The following is a 21,294-nucleotide window of genomic DNA, read 5'->3' as shown; positions in this document are numbered from 1 at the left end:
ACCCGGGATTCTATTGATATGCTTGAATATAAAGTCAGGTTTTTAATGCTTTCCTGAATATAAGCAAGTCACGACAAGACCGAATTTCCAAGGGACGCGTGTTCCACAGACGGGGAGCCAAGGTACCGAATTTTCAGCCTCCAGAGCGTTTACGGCTGAACGATGGTATCTGTGAGAGGTCCAGGTGGGCAGAGCGCAGATTCCGCGACGGGACATACTTGGTGATTAGTTTGTCTATGAACTTTGGGCTCTTACAGTGAAGAGATTTAAAAATTATTCAGCCTGTCTTGAAAGTGCAACGCTGAGCCACGGGGAGCTAATGGAGTTGCCTCAGTAGAGGGGAGGCAGGTAGCCATCGAAGACGATTCAAAATCAGTCTAGCCGCAATGATTTTCTCAGCTAGAGATAAAGGCAACCCCTTCCAGCTGCCTCATCTCTGCCGACACAGGGAAGTGTCCAGGAGTGATGTCTTTCGCAAGGAGCCCCAAGTAGGAAAAACCTAACGTGGTTAATGTCTTGAAGATTGTACAATAAAATGGCTGGAACAGCTTGAAGAATCAAGATAGAATTTAGGTTTTAAGTATCCAATTAGAGTCAACAGAGTGGAAAAGAAAGCCACAGGAAGAACAGGAACTACTGCAACATGGTAAAGGCTGAAGAACTAGCAACATTGAAAAAAACAGGATGCCCAGACATGAGGGAAAACTGTGACAATTACTTGAAGTGTTGCAATGCAATGAGTATCTGTTTCCTCCCCTTAAATTGCTGTTAGACGGGGACCCTGAGGGTCGGCCGGATACCGAGGGAGAGATCCCCGAGGGGGACCGTCTCCGGCGATCGTACAGACAAGTACCCTCCCTTCCCACAAACAGGCACCACACCAAGTCGAGTTCAAGGCTTTATATAAGGTTCTTAAGGCAAGGATATCAGCGATACAGGATAACTTGGACCCGGGGGTCCTCTCACTTCTAGTCTCTGTAGGGAAAGGGGGTAGCGGGACAGTCTTGGTACCGGATCGGTACAGGTAGTGGTAAAAGGCGAGCTCACAATCCTCGAGCTGGAGGGTCTGTGGATCGGGCCGCGGCAGCGCCAGCAGGCCAAGGTGATAGTCTCATAAAGCAGAGGGCCGCGGCAGCGCCAGCAGGCCAAGACGATGGTTTCACGAGGCAGAGGGCCGCGGCAGCGCCAGCAGGCCAAGACGATGGTTTCACGAGGCAGAGGGCCGCGGCAGCGCCAGCAGGCCAAGACGATGGTTTCACGAGGCAGAGGGCCACGGCAGCGCCAGCAGGCCAAGACGATGGTTTCACGAGGCAGAAGGCCGCGGCAGCGCCAGCAGGCCAAGACGATGGTTTCACGAGGCAGAGGGCCGCGGCAGCGCCAGCAGGCCAAGACGATGGTTTCACGAGGCAGAGGGCCGCGGCAGCGCCAGCAGGCCAAGACGATGGTTTCACGAGGCAGAGGGCCGCGGCAGCGCCAGCAGGCCAAGACGATGGTTTCACGAGGCAGAGGGCCGCGGCAGCGCCAGCAGGCCAAGACGATGAGTTCTTCTCGGGTCTCTCGACTCCAGGATACAACTGCCTTCCTGGTCTGGCCCTGCCCCAGTTATAGGTCTGGTCCCCTTTGATGTCCGGACCCTCGCGCCTGGGGGCCGGGAGGTCCGGGATGAGGGAGTCCAGACACCCAGCAGGGGGGTGGAGCCAGCGCCTAGGCGGCCTGGGGTGATCGACACCTGGCGGAGGAGAGCCGTTGACGATTCCTTCTCCCATTGACTCGCCAAGTGATCACTCTGCCTCCTGGGAGGATGGTGGGGCCTCGATGTCGGGGCCGGCCGGGCCCGGGGTTAGGGTCGAGTTGAGGCCACGCGGCCTCGTGCTGCAGTGCCCCAAGATGGCGGCCGGGTCGATGTCGTGGGGTAGATGGTGACCCGGGCCAGCTGGGTCCGGAGCTGGTGTCTTGTAGTGGAGGGATTGCAGGGTACTTCGGGTGGTCGTTTGTGGACTCTGGCTGGGGATGCGGGGAGAGCCAGGGTCCTGGTCCCATTGCGGGGAGGGGGGACAGCTCGAACATGCGGCCTGTCCAACATGCGTCCCCCCCAGCTGAAGGCGGGGAGAGTCAGCCATCTTCCTGGGGACTCTCCTCGCTGAGGCGGAAAAAGCGTGACAGGCCGTCGGCGTTGGCGTGGTCCTGGCCTGGACGATGTTCCACCGTGAAGTCCATCCCCTGCAGGGAGATGGACCAGCGCAACAGCTTCGGGTTCTCCCCCCGCATTTGCATCAGCCATTGCAGGGGTCGGTGGTCTGTTTGCACCCGGAAGTGGGTGCCGAAGAGGTATGGCCGGAGCTTCTTGAGTGCCCAGACTACGGCGAAGGCCTCCCTCTCAATGGTGCTCCAGCGCTGTTCTCGGGGCAAGAGGCGTCTGCTGATGAAGACCACCGGATGGTCGACCCCTTCGGTGTTGAGTTGGGAGAGGACGGCCCCCACACCATGATCGGAGGCGTCCGTCTGCACAATGAATTCCCGGCTGTAGTCGGGAGCCTGGAGCACGGGGGCCGTGCACATGGCGGTCTTTAGCTTCTCGAAGGCTGATTGGCAGTCCGGGGTCCAGTTGACGGTTTTGGGGCTCTTTTTGGAGGTGAGCTCTGTGAGGGGCCCCACGATGCTGCCATAGTCCTTCACGAACCGCCGGTAGTATCCGGTGAGCCCCAGGAAGGCCCGGACCTCCGTTTGGCTCGTAGGGGGTTGCCAGGCCTGGATGGCAGCAATCTTGAGTTGGAGAGGGGCCACCAGCCCGCTTCCCACTTGGTGTCCCAGGTAGGTCACGGACCCTTGGCCAACTTGGCACTTGCTGGCCTTGATGGTGAGCCCGGCTTGCTGGAGGGCGTGTAGAACCTCCCGCAGGTGGCGGAGGTGGTCGGTCCACTGGTGGCTGTACACAGCAATGTCGTCCAGGTAGGCGGCGCTGAAGTCTTCCAGGCCCGCCAGTACCTGGTTTACCAGCCGTTGGAACGTTGCCGGGGCGTTTTTCATGCCGAAGGGCATGACTTTAAAGTGGTAGTGCCCGTCTGGGGTAGAGAAGGCGGATCGTTCTTGGGCCCTAGGGGTGAGGCCGATCTGCCAGTAGCCCGCTGTTAGGTCGAAGATGCTCAGGTAGCGGGCGGCCCCCATCCGGTCAATTAGCTCGTCTGCCCGGGGGATGGGATGAGCGTCGGTCCGGGTAACTGCATTCAGCCCTCGATAGTCCACGCAGAACCGGAGCTCAGGGGCAACGCCCGGGGCAGCTGCCTTGGGAACCAGGACGACTGGGCTCGCCCAGGGACTGTCTGAGGGTTCGATCACTCCTAGGGTCAGCATCTTGGACACCTCGGTCTGGATGCAGGCTCGTACCCGGTCTGGTACGCGGTATGCTCGGTGTCGAATAGGAGGGCTGTCCCCGGTGTCCACATCGTGGAGGCACCAGGGGGTGACTCCGGGGGTGAGGGAGAACAGGGAGGCGAACTGCCTCAGGAGCGTTTGGCAGTCTTGGCGTTGCTCCGGGGACAGGGCCTCGGAGAGTTGGACCCCTTCCACTGAGCCATCCTGCTCGAGGGCCCTCAGTAAGTCCGGAAGGGGTTCGGAGTCTTCTTCTGTCCCAGTATCGGTAGCCATCAGGAGGCTGAGTTCGGATCGCACAAAATGGGGTTTGAGCCTGTTGGCATGGAGGACCCGTAGGGGGTTCCGGGCAGTCTCCATGTCGATTAAATAGGTGACGGGCCCCTTGCGTTCGATTACCTTGAAGGGCCCGGACCATCTGTCTTGGAGGGCACAGGGCTCAACCGGGGACATCACCCAGACCTGTTGTCCAGGTTCGAACTCAATGGAGGACGTGTGCTGATCGTACCACCTCTTCATGTCCTCCTGACTGGCCTCGAGGTTGGCTTTGGCGGTGTCTCGGAACCGCCGGGTCTGGTTGCGGAGAGCCAGGAGATACCGGTAGATGTCCGGGGGAGTTTTCTGGGGAGGCTGCTCCCAACCTTCCTTGACTAGGCTGAGGGGGCCCCGGACGGGGTGCCCGTACAGTAGTTCAAAGGGGCTGAAGCCGAGGGACTTCTGCGGGACCTCCCGATAGGCAAACAGGAGGCACGGAAGCAGTACGTCCCACTGGCGTCGAAGGGGTTCTTCTAGACCCATAATCATCCCCTTGAGGGTGCGGTTGAATCTCTCGACCAGTCCGTTTCCTTGCGGGTGATAGGGGGTCGTGAATTTGTAGGTGACCCCGCATTGCTGCCAGAGGGACTTCATATATCTGGAGATAAAGTTCGTGCCCCTGTCACTGACGACCTCCCGGGGGAACCCCACCCGGGAGAAGATCCCCATCAGGGCCCGGCCCACCACGGGGCCGTCACAGTCCGAAGAGGGATGGCCTCGGGATAGCGGGTGGCGTGGTCTACAAGGACCAGGATGAACCGGTGTCCTTGGGCTGTTCGAGGGTCGAGGGGCCCCACAATGTCTATTCCCACTCGTTCAAACGGGGTGGTGACGACAGGAAAGGGTTGTAACGGTGCTTTGATTTTTCGGCCACTTTTTCCGCTGGCCTGGCAGGTGGGGCAGGCCTTGCAGTGGTTGGTGACATCCTTCCGCATGTGGGGCCAGAAAAAATGGGTCACCAGGCGGTCGTAGGTTTTATCCTGCCCCAGGTGTCCGGCAAGGGGGACATCGTGGGCTAAGTTCAGGAGGAAGTCTCGGAAGCGAAGGGGCACCACCAGCACCCGACTGGCCCCTAGTTCTGCAATTTTCTGCTCGCTGTAGAGCAGGTCTTGGTCCCAGTAGATCCAGTGGGCCCCCGAGGTATCCCCGGTGCTCTGGGCCAGGGCTTGCTGCCGGAGTCCTTCGAGAGAAGGACAGGTTTTTTGCTCGGCCCGGAATTGTTCCTGCGTGGGGCCTCCCTCCTGCCGCCATTGTGCCAGGTCAGGGACGTCCCGAAGCTGGTCGGGTCCTTCTTCGGTTTGGGTCAAAGGAATGGCTTCTGGGGCGGCCTCCTCTGGGATGAGCGCGGGAGGAGGTTCTGGCCACTCGGGCTCTTCTGGGCTGGGGACCGCGCGGGCGGTCATGGACCGGGTCGTGACGCAGACCCATTCGGGGAGGCCAAGCATCCCCAGGTGCTCCCTCCGTTCGACAGCTGCCCAGGGAGAGCTTTCAAGGTCGTTTCCTAGGAGGCAGTCCACGGGGGCATCATCGCGGACAGTTACTTTTAACATCCCTGTTACTCCTCCCCACTCGAAGGGGACGCAGGCCATGTGGCATAGGCTTTCGGAGTTGTCGGCTGATCGAACAGGGCAAAGAATGTTCGGCAAGATTTGGTCTGGAGTGACGAGGTGGCGTCGGACCGCTGTTACACTGGCCCCGGTGTCGCGGAGGGCTTCCGCCCGGCGGCCATTGATGTTAACCCATCGACCGTACTTCTGTGTGTTGGCGGGAAGGGGGGCCCGCGGAATCATGTCTCTCTCCCCTAAGCAGACCAGTGCCATGGCGGCGGGTGCCCATTCAGAGGGATCGGTCTCGTACTCCTCTTGGTCTTCCGGGATTATGTCTTCCCCTAGGGCCGCCGCTGCAACTTGGCGGGGAGTCGTGTTCGGATTCTTTGGGCAGTTGGGATCACTGGCGTAGTGGCCGGGTCGCTGGCACCTGTGGCACGTAATGTTGGCCCGGAAACCGGCCCGGACGGCAGGGCTTCCCCGGCCAACCGGGGTCGAGGGGTTTCTGGGGGGTGACGAGGGAACGGGGTCTCTCCCCCGACCCTGACTTCCTCCTCCCCCTCGGGGGCGATACGATCTGGATACTTCGCTGGGTGCGCTCCGGCCAACTCGGGTGCTTTCCCACCGGTCGGCTTCGGCGGCGAGTTGTCGAGGGTCGGTTAGCTTGCTGTCCAGGAGGTGTTGCCGGAGCTCCACGAAGCAGTTGTTCGACAGGTGTTCCCATACGATAAGGTCAAAGAGTTGTTCGTAGGTGGTTACTTTGTTGCCCTTGATCCACCCCTCGAAGGCTCGGCTAAAAAAGTTCACGTACTCCACCCAAGTTGTACCCGGAATCCGTTTGCAGTCGCGGAACCGTTGGCGGTACATCTCAGGTGTGAGCCCGTATCGAGTGAGGAGGGCGGCCTTCATGTGGTCGTAGGAGGTCATCAGCTGGTCCGGGAGTTGCAGCAGGGCGTCCCGCCCTTCGTTGACAAACCTCCCCCATAATCCGGCTCCCCAATCGCTTCGGGGAATCCGGTGGGAGGTCATTGCCACCTCATAGGCTTTAAACCACTGCTGGATATCATCGTTCTTGTGGTATTCCCGGATGACATCTTTGGGGATGTGAACCTTGGGCTCGGTCGAGGCAGACGGGGTCGGTCGTTCGGGGAGCCCGAGGTCTTTATTCTGTTTCTGAATCTCCAGTGCTTTGAGATTGCGCTCATGTTCGTACTCTAGTCTCTTTTCCTCTAGCTCCCTCTGTCTTTGCTTGTCTTCCCGCTCTTCCCTGAGCCGTAAGTGTTCCAGGGTTATTTTTTGTTCTGCCAGCTTGAGTTCCCCATCCAAGCGAAGTCGGGCAAGTTCTAATTCGTGGAGTCTGGTTTTTTCTCTTTCTCGGATCTCTTCCAGGGAGAGATCCGCTCTTTCTTTAGTTGGTGCGGGGCTCGTTTCGGTTGTTTGTGTTCGGGGTACGGCCGTACCTGTTTCTGCCCAAGCTTCTAGGGCTCGTTTGAAGTCTTCCTTTGTGCTAAGACCTGTGGTTGGAAGTCCAAGTTCTATGCAATATTGCTTCAGTTCCCGGTGGTTGTAGTCTTCCAATTTTTCCATCTGAAATTTTTCCGTTGTTCCGCTCTCTATTGACATGGTTGTTGTGTGTGGTGGGGCGAGTGACTTTCTGTACGATTATGCGTAGGTTCGGATCCCGTCGCTGGCCACCAATGTTAGACGGGGACCCTGAGGGTCGGCCGGATACCGAGGGAGAGATCCCCGAGGGGGACCGTCTCCGGCGATCGTACAGACAAGTACCCTCCCTTCCCACAAACAGGCACCACACCAAGTCGAGTTCAAGGCTTTATATAAGGTTCTTAAGGCAAGGATATCAGCGATACAGGATAACTTGGACCCGGGGGTCCTCTCACTTCTAGTCTCTGTAGGAAAAGGGGGTAGCGGGACAGTCTTGGTACCGGATCGGTACAGGTAGTGGTAAAAGGCGAGCTCACAATCCTCGAGCTGGAGGGTCTGTGGATCGGGCCGCGGCAGCGCCAGCAGGCCAAGGTGATAGTCTCATAAAGCAGAGGGCCGCGGCAGCGCCAGCAGGCCAAGACGATGGTTTCACGAGGCAGAGGGCCGCGGCAGCGCCAGCAGGCCAAGACGATGGTTTCACGAGGCAGAGGGCCGCGGCAGCGCCAGCAGGCCAAGACGATGGTTTCACGAGGCAGAGGGCCGCGGCAGCGCCAGCAGGCCAAGACGATGGTTTCACGAGGCAGAAGGCCGCGGCAGCGCCAGCAGGCCAAGACGATGGTTTCACGAGGCAGAGGGCCGCGGCAGCGCCAGCAGGCCAAGACGATGGTTTCACGAGGCAGAGGGCCGCGGCAGCGCCAGCAGGCCAAGACGATGGTTTCACGAGGCAGAGGGCCGCGGCAGCGCCAGCAGGCCAAGACGATGAGTTCTTCTCGGGTCTCTCGACTCCAGGATACAACTGCCTTCCTGGTCTGGCCCTGCCCCAGTTATAGGTCTGGTCCCCTTTGATGTCCGGACCCTCGCGCCTGGGGGCCGGGAGGTCCGGGATGAGGGAGTCCAGACACCCAGCAGGGGGGTGGAGCCAGCGCCCAGGCGGCCTGGGGTGATCGACACCTGGCGGAGGAGAGCCGTTGACGATTCCTTCTCCCATTGACTCGCCAAGTGATCACTCTGCCTCCTGGGAGGATGGTGGGGCCTCGATGTCGGGGCCGGCCGGGCCCGGGGTTAGGGTCGAGTTGAGGCCACGCGGCCTCGTGCTGCAGTGCCCCAAGATGGCGGCCGGGTCGATGTCGTGGGGTAGATGGTGACCCGGGCCAGCTGGGTCCGGAGCTGGTGTCTTGTAGTGGAGGGATTGCAGGGTACTTCGGGTGGTCGTTTGTGGACTCTGGCTGGGGATGCGGGGAGAGCCAGGGTCCTGGTCCCATTGCAGGGAGGGGGGACAGCTCGAACATGCGGCCTGTCCAACAATTGCCAAAAGACAGGAAGTGAGACAATACCATGGAAGGAAGCCATATAGGCTTGGGAAGGCTTATGAAGATTAATGCTGGTGGCTATCATGGATTTCTGAACTTACTAACCTTCCCAGTACTCTCGTGAGAAGAATTCTGGGACGAAGGCCCAAGGAGGAGAGATTGCCAACATGGAGCCACACAGGGAAAGTAATGCTGCAGGATTTCACTGGATGGCTGGCTAACAATAGGTAAGTGAGGGCAGCGAATGTGGTAGTGTCAGCACCGTGGAGAGGCTCGCTGCACATGAGGTGCAAAGGAAGAAGAGCATCCTACCCACGTGAGGTTAGGTTTGAAGAGAGAGGCAGGCGGGATGGCATCTGGAGGAGAGGCACAACAGGAGGTTGCCATCCCTACCTTTCCTAATCGCTCCAGCCCCTGTTTTGTTCAAGATAGAAAATTAGAGGCCACCATGTTAAGTGCCATACACAGGCACATATAATAATAATAATAATAATATTAATAATAATCCACATTTGAAAAGCGCATAATCACCCATAAGGGTCTCCAGGCGCTAGGGGCTGGTGGGAAGATTAAGCAAGCTATTGCCCAGAGTCACATGGTGCTGGGCTAATTTACCGCCGGTGCCGGGGATCGAACTGTGATCCCCAGATTCCGGAGTCAGTCGCCCTAGCCGGGGCGCCACACCTCTTCCAACATATACATCCTAACACACAAGCACAAAAATCACATGAGGTCCTGGACTACAAACAATCCATGAAGGCCAAGGGTGAGTTAGGTACATATTCAAGGAACTTTTTAAGAGTTGGTAGGTAAACATCACTTCTGCGACATACAAAAGCCTCTCAAGACTACAGCTAACTGTGAAACACAAAATATGTATACTGCCACCACCATGCTCGTACCACTTAATTCTTGGTATGAGCAGAATCCCTTTACCATCACAAGGGTACCGCTTGGTGCAGACCTCCCAGTCCAATAAGAAGACATTACCACAAGACAGGCCTATGTCTTGGCACACACGCCTGATCCATGTCCCTCGATGGCAAAAACTCATTACAATAGGTCCATATATCCATGCAGCTGGGGCTCTCAGTGCAAAGGGTCTTATCTGAATAAGATATTTTTGACTTGAGCCATGTCCTGTCCTTTTTGTGCAGACATATCAGCAATCTTTTTATACAAAATTACAACTCTACAGATTTTTAAAAACTATTAGTTCAAATATTCAATTTGCAAGAATAATTAGTAAGTGCCCTGTAACTCGCCTAGTTGCCATCGCCTGAGAGGAAAGCAGGAGCGGGACAGGACCACAGGTACCAGGCTCTCTTGCAGCCGTCGCAGCTGCCGACGCCCACATCACACACCCGGAGGCGCTTTAAAATCTTAGTAGGGCTCCCACAGTGCAGGAAGCCCTGCAACTTGCCTGGTTGCCATTACCTGAGGGGAAAGCAGGAGTGGGACAGGACCACAGGTCCCAGGCTCCGTTGCGGCCAACACAGCCACCGCCACCCACATCACGCACCCGGAGGTGCTTTAAAATCCCAGCAGGCATCGTCTCATTGGGGTCTGCATTTTGGTCCTCAGTTGTGACCCTGATGGTCTCTATGACCTACGGGTAGGATAGCTCCTTAGGGGATGGCCAACTTTGGGTTGGAAGGCGGCTGGGTGGGGGGTGGGGGTCGGGGGTTGGAATTGAGCACTGTGTTGGTTGTTATTCACACTTTATTTTTGTAACTGCTTATCACATTGCCATTAGGTACACATCCTGATAAAGATTCACACGCTGCTTACATTTCAAGGTTAGGTAATATACAGGGGCCCTCGGCCATCACCTACATGTCCTGGAATGTTAGAGGACTTAATAACACCCACAAGAGAAGACAGGTGATCCGTTATCTTATTCGACACAAGGTCGACATAGCATATTTGCAATAAGCACACCTCCCCACTACTGACTCTGCGAATTTTGGCTCCAGATGGTGCGCGCAGAGATTCTTTGCCAACTATAGCAACTATGCTAGAGGCACAGCTATATTAGTCCACAGGAGAATCCCCTTCACATTGATAGATATGGCCCATGACCCGGAAGGCAGGTACGTGATAATCACGGGCAATCTCTATGGCCACAAAGTCACCTTAGTCAACGTTTATGCTCCCAACGTAGATGCCCCAGAGTTTTTCCATGGCCTGAATGCCCGGGTCATGAAACACGATCTCCACGCACTGATCTTGGGGTGACCTCAATTTGTTAATACACCCACACTGGACAGCATGTCCACGGCACCAGACCCCAAGCCTAGGGCTAGATGCACCCTTAGGGACCTCTGCAAACAACATACACTGATTGACATTTGGCAACAGCACAATCCCACCCTCACCAAGTATACCCATCACTCTGACCCACACGGAACCTTGCTGAGGCTAGAATATTGGCTGATCTCGCCCAAGGTTGTGGACTGGTTTGGATCCCATACTACACTCCCTTGCACATACTCGGATCCTTTCCCCATTGTATTACACTTGATGCTCCCACGACTGGAGGGGTACGAAAGACAATGGCATTTGCCTGGTAGAGCCCTCCAGGATGACCTGTTCAAGGCTGAAGTCTGGGAAGCAATAGAGGGCTATTTTGAACTTAACACCGGCTCGGTTGACACCATGGCTTTACTGTGGGAGGGTTTTAGGGCTGTTATTAGAGAGTATGCATCTCCAAACAGGCAGTGGTCCTTAGGGACCTTAGACAGACGATGACCCGCATAGAGCAAGACATAGCCACATTGGATACCCAACTAGTGACCCTCCCAGACACTACGGCGCAGGCCATGAGATTCCCTCTGTTGACTGAATACAGGGACATGGCAGAGCGTGAAATTCTAAGTATGGGGAAATACCACATGGCAAGGAGATATGGGGAGGGCGAGCGGCCCGGCAGGGTACTAGGGCAAATGTTGAGACCCCTGTACAGTAAAAATTATGTTACCGAATTACTCTCAGCTACCGGTACCAATCTCACCTCCACTATCGCCATCCTTGACGAGTTCATGGACTATTACACCAGGCTTTACACATCTAGAGTGGACACCGATGGAACAGCCCAGACTGCCTACTAAGATGAAATCGCTTTAGTGTTCTTGGAGAAATACATGTTAGACTTTATGGCAGAGCCCATTTCTATCGATGATGTCATATTAGCCATAGATACCCTGCAAGGCTCTACTGCCCCGGGATTAGATGGCTACACCGGGGAATTCTATAAGGAGTTCAAGGACATCTTTGCTCCCCAGTTAATTGAGGTGTACGAGGAGGCATTGGAAAAACAATCTCTCCCCCACAATGTGCGAGGCTGTGATTATTCTATTTCGAAGCCAGGTAAAGATCTAAAACAATGCGGCTCTTATCAACTGCTATCCCTATTGAATTTGGAATATAACATTTTGGCTAAGGTACTTGCAAACAAACTTTCACAGCTGATGGAATTTATCATATCCCGGGTGAAGTTGGGCTTTGTCCCCAAATTCTCGACATCCTTGAACGTCTGGACGCTGTTCACTGTGTTGCTTAAAATACAGCTGGAAATACCAGCAGCTGCAGTGTTACTTGATGCTAAGAAGGCCTTCGACTCCTTGGAGTGGCCATTTTTTGTGGAGGTGATGCAGCGCATTGGCCTACCTTTTGGCTTCATTGCCAAAGTCTCTTTGTTATACAGCGGCCCCTCAGCACGGCTCCGCTTAAATGGTACCCTGTTAGCACTATTTTGTCTGCTCCGGGGAACTAGACAGGGTTGCCCCCTGTCCCCCCCAATATTCACCTTAGCAATGGACCCGCTAATCAGGCATTTCCAAGAGCTCCATTTGCACGGAGTGCTGCATTTCCACACTGACCCACTTCTGGCTTTGCTATACGTGGAAAATACCATCCTTTATGTCCGGGAGCCTCACCTGAACTTGGCCCCTCTGATTCGTGAAATTACAAGTTTCTGCAGATTCTCGGGCCTGAGAATTAACTGGCATAAATCCATCATATTCCCGCTAACAGAGAGCGCAGTCAAATGGGATTGCAAATTCCCTCTGTAATGGTGCCAGGACTCTGTGAAATATCTTGGCATCAATATCCACCTGGACACCACTCGAATCATACGCCTCAACTATGGTTAAACCTTCCAAAAACTGGAGGAACAGGTGGACAGATGGCTACGATTACCCTTATCTCTAGTGGGCAGAGTGGCCATATTAAAAATGGTGGTACTCCCCAATGATCCGCCTGGTATCGGGTGGTAAGTGGCATTCGTGGTTCCACACTTTCCCTGCCGTATGGAAAGAGGGGGTTTAACGTGCCCGACTTCCAACTGTATTATTTGGTGGCTCAATGCCACTACGCGCACGCTTAGTTTCACCCCGATGCCAGTACCCTGTTTTTAAAACCAGAGGCGGACCTGGTTCTCCTGGAAAAATTGCAGGGAGGTGCTACCTGGGGGGTTCCCATGGCACAGACATGATATCCAGACAGTATCCACTACCGCCTGGGTGTGGAGCTCTGCCGATACCAAACACAAGATGGTTCCCACTCACAGAAGAAGGAATAATGCAGCGCACATTGATTTAACTAGACATTGTAAAGATAGGCGATCTGTTCCCTGAGGGTGATGTTTTCGCCATAGATCACGAACTGCAGCTTCATGACCTGATTCCTAATGAGCCAAGTGAAATCCGTGCTGCGCTCGGTATTCCCCTCATACACGGTTGAACCAGACTTGTTTCCCCCCTGACTCTGGTATTGGAGAGAGCCAGCAGTGCAAGCCGGATTTCCAAAATGTACAAGGCCTGCGCCCACCTGCTCCCTGTGGATGACTCCAAGATTAGACAAGACTGGGAAGAAGATACAGGAGGAGCGATTTCAGCCGAACAATGGGAGAAATATTGTACGGCCACCAAGGACATCTCGCATAACAGCCGTCATAAATTACTACATTTTAAATTTGTCCGCCGTGCCTATTTTACACCTGGCATTGCGCACAAGATCGATGCCACTAAGTCACACAACTGTCTTAAATGCGCTTCCCCACATGCTGGCTTTCTACACCTGGCGTGGTCCTGTCCTCATTTGCAGACCTACTGGGCAGCAGTGCATGAGACGCTGGGGAAAATAATTGGGCTTCCACTTGCCCCCCTTCCCGAAATTGCACTCTTAGGGTATACAGTCCAGATTCCCAAGAAAGTACAGAGATTAGCGTCATTAGGGTTATTGCTGGTGAAAAGGGAAGTGGCCATGCACTGGGGCAGGAGGACCCACAAACTGCAAGATTGGCTGAATAGCTTGGTATACTGCAACACCAACACAAAGATATATACCAGTCTCATGCCATCAGCATCACGCCCAGAAGACATATGGGGAACGCTGAGGGCACATCTAGATGAAATAGGCAGGCTTCTAACATGCAAGTAGGCAATAGCATAGTGCCGGAGGGAGTGGGCTGATGGAAAGGTTCTGGTTACATGAACTTACAGCGCAGCGTGCGGGACCACGGTGAGTGGCAGCGGCTCAGAACCTTACAATTTGGCTTGGGTCCGAAGGTGGGGGATGGTTAGGGAGGTTGAATACAGGGATTAGCTGCGGGTTATCCCGGCACTGATGGTTATCATATACAGTGTTGTACCGAAAATGTCAGACATGTATTATTTTGGTTGCGAAGAGACTGTATACAATGCAATGTGAATTTCCTCCTTTATTTGAAAAATAAAGCATTTCAAGAAAAAAAATCTCAGCAGGGCTCCAGCAGCGCGGGATATGCGCGGGCATGCCCGGGCCAAGGGCGGGCCCATCTGTGCCTGTCAGGGTCTGGCAGTGACTGGACTGGGCCAGGTCTCTTTCATCCACAACTTGCTATGGGTAAGGGAAAACTACCCGCTAATTCCGATGGGGGAAAGTTAAAGCGAAGATACCTAGAAACTGTGCTTCTATTATTTCATACCTGATGACTGCTGTGGGGGTGTAAAATGATGAAATCCAGGATGTGGAGGAGCAGCTGGGTCTAGGGGGAGGCTCTGGGTTGGATAAGAACATACAGTCCAGCCCCCGGGGGATAATGAGTGGAAGAGCACAACCCAATTTAATTAGTGCTAACATTGACCCAGTCCCTGAGGCAGAAAAATTAGCTCCCATTCAGGTGACACAAGACATTTTGGCCATAGTCCAGGATCCAGTGAAAGCCACTGCGGCGGGTGGAAGGGTGAGGGGCGTTGCTTCTGCCTCTTCAACAGGCATTATAAATAAAAGAAGGGTATGAAGGCGGGGTGTAATCTGCTGACTCTATGCTTGGGGCAGGTAGCAGAACCCCGCAGCCCCCGCCTAATGCCTGGTATGTCACGGAAGTGGAAAACTGGATTCAAATGTATCTTGCAAGAATTTTGGAGACACTCAAAGAGGACATGTCTAATTGTATTACAAACACATTAGAAGCAAAGTTAATCAAATTGACCTCCATAGATCTGCATTTAAGCAAACTGAGGGAGCATGAAGGTGGTATAAATAGGAACAAGGTTGCCGGTCACCGTAAAGAGGCCTTGGTTGACCAAGTTGTTATTGGCCATACAGACACAGGTCGTCCAATGAGGCTGAACATACTGCCCTGTATCAAGGAATCCCCATAGTTGTCCTTAATTATTTAGCTCCCAATAGTGACAAGCCAGGCTTAGGTGTCCAGTTTAACTCTACAGGGTTGTGCTCACAGCCAGAACAAATACAACTACTTGCTGTAGTGCGTGGTTTAATCAGTCCCCCCGTACACAGACAAATAAATGTAGGCGCATTTACCCCCGGAGGCCACACCACTGTCAGATGTGTTAGTAGGGGTGCCTTTTTGGAAAGACAATATAAATGAGTCCCTGGATGAACTGATACGTGAAGTCAAATTTTGGTGTTCAAGGCTGCCGGAGGGTAGAGTCGAAGCAGCCTCGCACATTATTATGGCTAGGTGTGTGGGGTGGGTAGGACTCGGGGTGAAGACCGTTGAAGGAGATTGTGTTGTTATTAATTTTAATCAGGTTAATGTAGCTTGCCTATTGTTTAGAGACCCTGGGGGGAGGGGAGAGATTAGAGTTTTACCCCTAGGGTTTTCTATCGCCCATTCTGTGAGAAATCTACCTAAGAATTCTATGTCTTTGCCTGGTCATCCCACAGAGAGGACACATGAAGGGCAAGGCTTCACACGTCTGCCAAGACAGATTCACCTGCCCATCCCGACCCCAAACCCACAACCCACAAGTTTGTTAACAGCTGGGATTATCCCAGGGTCTAGTCTACCAGAGAACTCACTAGAACCAGCTAATAGATTTTCTCATTTGGGCCAGTTGGACGGTCATTCGCCCATACCGGCACAAACCCATTTGGGTCAGATTGCTCTTGGTCCGAGTCCCCCTACAAGGGTTGCTGAAAGAGGGACAGAAACTCGGAAAATCTTAAATTGGAATTTAACTGGTTTTAAGAATAGGTGTGATGACCCAGGGTGGCTTGACCTGGTGAGGGAACATGATATTCCAATGATATAGAGCCCTCGAAGGCACTCAGAGGGCACTATATCCTTGTTGGTCAAAAGAGCGCGAAACATGATGAACTATTTTGTGTTGTTAATTCATCCTTGCACTGATTATGAGAGCAGCGGCTAGTTACACATCCGCCCTCTTTATTTGTTCCTGAGAGGCGCTCCAGGACTCACAAATGAACATTGGTTCTAAGTCCCGTTTGATGATTTTAATTCATTCACTCACTCACTTACCTCCCTGGGCCCACACACCCACATTCACAACTGCGGCATCTCCTTAAAAGATCTCTGCTAAAGAGCCATCTGGGGGGGCCCGTGGGGGACTGCAGCGCCACTCCAACGAGGAGGAACGCCTGATGATGAAGCATGACACTCACAGGGGTGTGTGAGGGCACTATATTCAAAATAAGGGATTCCCCCGTAACTATTTATAACCCAACCCTCTTTGAGACTGACCACTTTTTACTATTCCTCTCTACCATTGATTTTAATGTAGGGTGTTCGAGGTTGGTGCGGGAAAGGAAGTTTCTTTTTAAGAGCAATTCATTTCTACAAAGTAAGGAATCAGGATACTGTGACAGAAGTTTCTTTCGCTTCAACCCTAACAAACGTATTTTGACAAAGTAAAAGATCTAGGGGCCTAATTATGACGCGGTCACACAGTGCAGCGAGCCACCTTGCTTCAGTGCATTGTGTGACAGGGAAATGGTGCTGATACCCGTCTTTGTAGCTTAAGACCAATGCAGGTACCGTACCCTTGCATCAAGGTGCAAGGGCGCCTGTGTTGCCTTCAGGATTGTTTTTGTGCAGGAAGAGGCAATGGTGAGACGCGCATTCCTCTGTGCAAACACCAGCACACATAGCAATGTGATGAGGAGAAATAAAGATACGTCTCCTTGTTACGCCTCTCCTGGGAAGGTGTATATTTTTGGTGCATTCACAGGTTTTGTCTTGAAATATTCCCTTTGGAATCATAAATCACCCAAGAGTCATTTAATAATATTCTATCTCACATACATCTCAGACTTATCCACAACTCATGCGTACAACCACAAAAACAAGTATAATGCCTCAATGGTTACTGTCTATATGAAAACCATTATTTCATAAACCAGTATACATGTAACATAATTTGATCCTTCATATACATAATGAAACATACATAACATAAAAAGCTAAATGTTTCCTACTTATCTTTTGTTAAAAATTCCTATTATCACAAAGATCATAAAGAGTGCCCCAGCATCCGGTTTGAACTGGGAAATGCATGGATCCTTGTGTGCCCCACGCATTGTCTGGAAAGCATTCACTGAATGCAGTCCTCCCTGCCCCAATACACTAAAGCCTGTTTGGGGAGGTGCTAGCACCTCCCCAAACAGGAAACCTATTGTCCAGGCCTCCCCTGCCGGAGTTTCAACCGGCAGCAGGAGGGCAGACTCGTGTCTGTGGCAGCAGCATCCATTTTGTGATGCTGAGGCTCTGTTTAACTTTAACCGGGTTTACCAGTAACTACATGTCTTCTCCCTCTAGAAGGGTGGGATGCTACCCCCACCACCAGAACTGGCGGGGCGATATTATTCCAAAGTGTTTGACACCTTACACGACATGTTTTGATAAAGCCAAACCAAAGATAGCATTAACCGCGAGGATAATAATGCACTTAAGAGTATATGGTATGGCTATATCATAGAAAAGCTATAAGGAGATGGTTCTGAAAGCTGCAGAGGGGCTCAGGAGTGACTTATAGGTGTATATGTGTCTATATCGGTACTCAGGCTGTGTGAACAGACCTGTGGTTTTAGTTTGGAAGGCAAATCAGGGGTGGCACAATACATGCTGCAGCCCCTGGTAGGCCGAAGGTGCACCTATGCCCTGGGTACCTAGGCTACACTATACAGGGGCTCACAAGGGTGACCCAGAAACAATCTAGTATGTACCTAAAGTACATGGTGTCAATTTAGAGAGAGAACAGCTGGGCTGTCGGCCTGATTAGCAGGGCCAAAGCCAGACTAAAGTAAAAAAAAAAAAGAGAAACACAGCAAAAAGTGATGAGATGTCACTGACCATGTCATGAGTGATGTAATATGTGAGGTCATCAGCAGTGCATTGCGGGCGCGCGAATTATAGTTAGCTGAACTAACTATAATGAGGGCATTTCAATGGTTTTGTATGAGAGAAATATCCAGCTAACTATACCATGTGTGAAACCTATGTTTTTTCAGTGAAATTCTACGTTTTTTTTTTTGCAAGGTTTTTTGATAATTCTTAAATGCATTATTATATTTCTTTCTTTTTATACTAATTTCCTTTTATTATAAATATTGATACTTATTTTATTTTTAAATAATATTTCTTATTCTTAATGTAAAATAATAACACAACTAAATTCAAAAATATTTTTTTAATAATTAAATCTTTTTTTCAATATATCAAAATTAAATTGTATATAATTCCTTTTCCATAGGTTTTTTTCAGTATTTGTACTGTATGCGTACAGTGATCGCACCGTCCATTGTACAGTAAATCGTTCTCTGCGTGTACGCGTGCACACGTTAGGGATACGCTTTGACGTTACACTCTCCTTGCAGAATTGTAATCATTCAGCACTACCAAAGTACTCATGGTGAAAGTGTGCCTTAGGGCATTAACTGCTTCAATCACCTACACACTATGCATCCAGTGTTCTATCCACCAACAAACTTCTCTTTTAACCTTCAATTCCCCAATTTGTATTCTTACCCTTTAAGTAAACACTATCATACTTATTGTATACTGTGACATCACCTCCTTGTAGCGCAGGGCTTTATACTGTGATACAATTTCCAGATGCGTCACATTGTTAATAGCACACACCATGGCACATCTTTTACACCACCAGTGTGTCACAAAAGTGACGCAACACCTTTGTAAAAGAGACACAAGGGAGTTGTAAATCCACCCCTAGCACATGTAAATTCATCCAGATAGTTTCACCAGCAGCGCAAATTGAAGCAGAGACTTGTAACATATTTATGGGCATATGTTACATTCAAGTGCTTCGGAGGTACTCCAATATACTATACAGAAACTGCTTATAGATTTATACTGTAGCACTTCCTTATAGTTCTGCACTTTCACATTCACCATACACTAGTAATGTATTCATGCATTCACTTATAAACTTCACATTCATTGTGACAAACTTTTATACACACATAGAAATATAGTTCTTCGACCAGTGAAGGTAGTTCTACAAATAACAGTTTTTTTTCTGTTTTTAGTGTAAAAAAATGTTTGTGTTTTTTCAACAAGTTTTTGTTTAAACCCAAAAAATTTTACTGAAACTCAAAAAGTATCCAACACGAACAAAAGAATTTAAAAAAAACTAATGTCGAGGGCAGCGATGATCCTGCATCCTGCGTTTCATCAGGTCAATAGACTGTTCCCCATAACACAAAAGTTTATCGCAATAAATGCATACACATTTAAAATCAGCAAAATCAGGATCAATATGTGGGTGTGGACTGCTTGCTGGAAATGCTGCTGCAGCAGTTGATGTACTTTTTGCACTAGCAGGTGGGTTGTCCTGCAAGTTCCGTCTTACAGCTCGAGCAAAGTTGTTCGGTTGCAAGTTCTTCACGTGTCGCACCATATTTGCTGTGCCAAAGGAGTATTTTTTTCATGGATCACCCCTAGAAAGCGTTTTAGAGCGAAACCTTTTTTTGCTCTTCTGGAAAAGTAAAAAACTTCCAAATTACAGCTTCTTTCCTCTTCTTTGGAGGTTCTTCAGGAATGAAATCTTCATCTGAAGAATGGCTGGAATATGAGTCCATTGCGGATATTATGGTGGTTTTCCTTCTATTTTACAGGATTCTCAGAAGAAATGCTTCTTCTTAGAAAGTCAACCTAAATTATTAAAATGGGACGGAACTTTCAACATTTGCAATAGCAACTATTATGAACCAATCAAATCTCTTTTTTTAAAGTCACATGGCTTTCCGTACGCCCTGCTGAGCTTCATGTGCTCTTACGAAGCGAGTACGCATGACGTTCCACCGCGATTTCTATAATCGCTTTTAAAAGTAATATAAGATTGTCCAAACTTTAAAAAAACTATTTTCATAACTACTCTAGATAATGTACTCTATTAGTATGTTAAATAAATATATATTTTTAAACAATTAAAAACATTTGGCCTTTCGCTTACGGGGTCCGTACATGACGTCACACAGAAACTTTGATGCGACGCATAATGTCCAAGCGTATTCGTAGCGTATGCGAGGGTACGCACTGAGAAGGATTACCAGTACAAACTATGGTGTGATCACTTTCTCACTGTCAAATCAGAGCACAGGGCGTGCTACGAGAATGGTTATAAGTGGTCACTCATTGGAGATCCGATACTGGCCCTGCCTCTGCGCGCATGAAAACCCACCCCATGTCTCTCTCTGTTGTTAATTATTGGTCCACACACTCACACTTGCACATGCGTGGTACTCGCCTGCCCACACTTTCCTAGATATCACCACGTAGCTTTCTTGCTATTACTAAGCCTGGAAACCAATACATTAGCCAATAGGATGTAGTGTAGTTCCTATTATCCCAATAGGCTCTGCGCATTGGAATAATACCTCCAATAGTATAGACCTAGACCAGACGTTAACTAGGTCTTCTACTGTCGATAGTGGTTATAACAGTACATACTATCATAATTTGTAGAACCCTGCAAATAATCATGTTTGGTAAATTTAGCAGACATCACTAAGTCAGACATCATGTTATTAATGCTTTCGAAATCCCAATCATCAGCAAATGAGCTTGGTTTTACAAAGTCACTCAATGAGATCTTAATTTGGTGTGGATATTTCAGGATTTCGACCTGACCATAAATTTCATAGTCAGTGTTATCCCATGCTACCCCACCCGGTATAGGATTGGCTGTGAAATTGACTGAAGAAAGTTCTCTTTTCTTGACGTGTGAAGACGTGTGTGGCTTGAGGATCAAGTTGATTTTCTGGCTTGCTGTGTCCATTTTAGCATATTTTCCCTCAACGAAGCGTCCCAAACTAGCAGCCTGATTCATGTACGGGCCGTTTTGCGTGTCCCTAATAGCGAGTAATAGCGACTCGCTATTGAGGAAACGCAAAACGGCATTCATGTACTTTTCGGGGAAAAAATAGCGACTCGCACGCGGGCGCTAAATCCGTTAGCGACCAACTAAAAACGCAGAAAAATCGCTATTCCCGGCTACCTGCGTCGGGATAGCGACTCGCAATCCCGTGCGATCGGGAATGCGACTCGCCTTCTCGCGCGATCGGGAAAACGGGAAGTCGCTTTCCGAGCACAGTGATGACATCACAACCAGGAAGCAGGCAGTTCCCACCCCCAAACACCACAGTGAGGCAAACCTCCGAGGGAGCAAGTCGGAAAGCAGACGCTAAACCAGCGATAGCGACTTCTCTACCGACTGAAATAGCGACATATCTGCGGCCATGTCTGAGGAACCTGTCCCTGGCCCCAGCAACAGCGCAGGACGAAAGCGAAAGCTCAAGTTCTCAGAGCAGGAGCTCGAGAA

Source organism: Lissotriton helveticus, chromosome 2_1 (genome assembly GCF_964261635.1).
Source record: "Lissotriton helveticus chromosome 2_1, aLisHel1.1, whole genome shotgun sequence".
Lineage (NCBI taxonomy): Eukaryota > Metazoa > Chordata > Amphibia > Caudata > Salamandridae > Lissotriton > Lissotriton helveticus.
This window is presented reverse-complemented; position numbering follows the sequence as displayed.